The sequence below is a fragment of the Schistocerca nitens genome, chromosome 2 (assembly GCF_023898315.1).
Source record: "Schistocerca nitens isolate TAMUIC-IGC-003100 chromosome 2, iqSchNite1.1, whole genome shotgun sequence".
Lineage (NCBI taxonomy): Eukaryota > Metazoa > Arthropoda > Insecta > Orthoptera > Acrididae > Schistocerca > Schistocerca nitens.
In genome coordinates, this window is record NC_064615.1 from 939,322,553 (window position 1) to 939,325,141 (window position 2,589).

The 2,589-nt window shown below is 45.3% G+C and overlaps 1 pseudogene; it reads left to right on the forward strand.

Annotated features, from left to right (window-relative positions):
- Positions 1-2,267: 2,267 nt before the first annotated feature.
- Positions 2,268-2,385, forward strand: LOC126237949 (5S ribosomal RNA; annotated as a pseudogene).
- The last annotated feature ends 204 nt before the right edge of the window (positions 2,386-2,589 follow it).

Below are 2,589 nucleotides of genomic sequence, written 5' to 3' on the forward strand. Positions count from 1 at the left end.
TTCGTCGCCGGCTAGAGTGGCCGAGCGGTTCTAGGCGCTACAGTCTGGAACCGCGCGACCGCTAAGGTCGCAGGTTCGAATCCTGCCTCGGGCATGGATGTGTGTGATGTCCTTAGGTTAGTTAGGTTTAAGTAGTTCTACGTTCTAGGGGACTGATGGCGTCAGCAGTTAAGTCCCATAGTACTCAGAGCCATTAGAACCATTTGTGGCTTCGTCAACAAAGTCATTCTACAGTGACGGTATCAACAAACAGGTCTCTCGTTGTGAGATGTGTGTTCGTCGTTATTGAAAAACAAATATGTAGGGAAGTAAATATGCAGAAATGAACAGTGAAGATGTACAATGTTAACAGAGATCGTTTTATTTAAAAAACTTTAAGAAATTTCACATACAAAATCGGAGGCATTATATTCCAGCGCGCCTTCTTAACGTCAACAAAAAGCGTCCCAACACTTCCCTAAGCACCTGTCGATGACTCTCCATCCAGGATAATGCGCTGCATCCTCGCTGGCTACAAATCCAGTCGATAAAAGTAGTCTATGCTCTCGGGCGTCATAGTTGGTATTACAGACTTTGGATAGATTCGTTTCCTCTATGGACGTTAGAATTACGTGTAACATTCTTGTAGCTAGGATAGAATGCCTGTGGGTGTGTATGGTGTTGGGGTTAGAGGGTATAGACCAAAATTTAGACAACACTAAAAATATTTATTGAAATCCGACCATTAGCACATTCTAAGAACGTTTGAACACCTTACTTGCTGCCCTAAGTTAATTTTCATTCAGAAATTACCAAGCTTATTTAGCATAATTAAAACAATAGAGCAAGCCAAACACAGATGATTATAACTCCAGTAATGTTTCAGCAACTACCATGTAAACTGTTTCACTTACCTAGACATTTATCAAACAGAAATTACAAATTACGTGAAGTTCCAATAACAAGTCAATTGTTTTTCCCTCCCTCTCCCTCTCCCTCTCCCTCTCCCTCTCCCTCTCCCTCTCCCTCTCCCTCTCCCTCTCCCTCTCCCTCTCCCTCTCCCTCTCCCTCTCCCTCTCCCTCTCCCTCTCCCTCTCCCTCTCCCTCTCCCTCTCCCTCGCTGCTTATCACTCTTTCTCTCTCTCTCTCTCTTTCTACCACACTTGGCTAATTATACGTTTGCAGAAACTTTACATTCACTAGCTTCCCCTGAAACTTAAATAAATGCACTACAGTAGAACCATTTAGAACAGTGAACATTTCTTTCACGTTTAGTTGATGTAGCAACTCCCGGACGTGGTCGTCCAACAAACACACTTAGTCCTTCACCATACTGACAACTAGTCACAAGAATTCAAGTAAGGGGCACGACTAGTGACACCAGACTAGTTCAGGTGAGACTTAGCATAGTCAAGAAAGCAAGGGACTGTCTCCCATAAACGAAGAAAAAATAACCTGATGTATGTCGACTCACAGGAAAATCACGAAACGCCCATAAGCCACCCACAATTTTTAACAGGTAACTTGCCAATAAAAATTGGTCAAGAATTTAGCGTATGGTGTCAAGCCACACAACTACAAGCAATTCCTAACTCCCTCTCAGAGCTCTGTGTGGTCAAAATTTAACATACATAAATGCAACTCCTTAAACTAAAACAGTTATAAGAAAATGACAAGAAGTAAACGTCCGCGAATAGCACGCATTGAGACTGACCCCTTCCCTCAAGTTCAGTCGCACAAGATTAGTAAGCCATCAAATACAGTTAGCCTTGCGTTTATTCAGTTTCCTATGCCACATGTAAATGCGGGAATCCCACAAACCCCGCAATTCCTATTCCGCATCCCGTTCCAAAACACAGTCACTCTTTTACTTCGGCCAATTGTCCACTAATACTGACCAAAAGCACGGTGAAGATTCCACCACAGCGCTACTGCTGTGTACCCCGACGAATACATTCTCTTCACTCAGTGGCCAAAACTGAACACCAGGAGCACTCTTCTGTTCCCGTCGAGTTCTGCTGCTGGCCACCGAAACGCAATCGTTCAGGGGTGGACGGCTTCGGAATCGTGCAGCAGAGACATGATGCTATGCAGTCGCCTCCCTCAGAGGGTAAGTTTAAGCGATGGTTGACGTTGATAACGGCACAGTTCTGTTCTTAAGATTTGTGTACTGAAAACCAATAATTTACAATTAAATCTACGTAGTTCATATTTATTTTACAGTAATCTGATTGCACTGCCTACCATAGGAACCATAATATTAATATTTGTCTTGCTGTGATAGCAATGGCAACGACCTTGCCGCAGTGGATACACCGGTTCCCGTCAGATCACCGAAGTTAAGCGCTGTCGGGCGTGGCTGGCGCTTGGATGGGTGACCATCCCGGCCGCCATGCGCTGTTGCCGTTTTTCGGCGTGTACTCAGCCTCGTGATGCAAATTGAGGAGCTACTCGACCGAATAGTAGCGGCTCCAGTCAAAGAATACCATCACAACGACTGGGAGAGTGGTGTGCTTACCCCACGCCCCTCCTATCCGCATCCTCCACTGAGGATGACAAGGCGGTCGGATGGTCCCGATGGGCCACTTGTGGCCTGAAGACGGAGTGCTT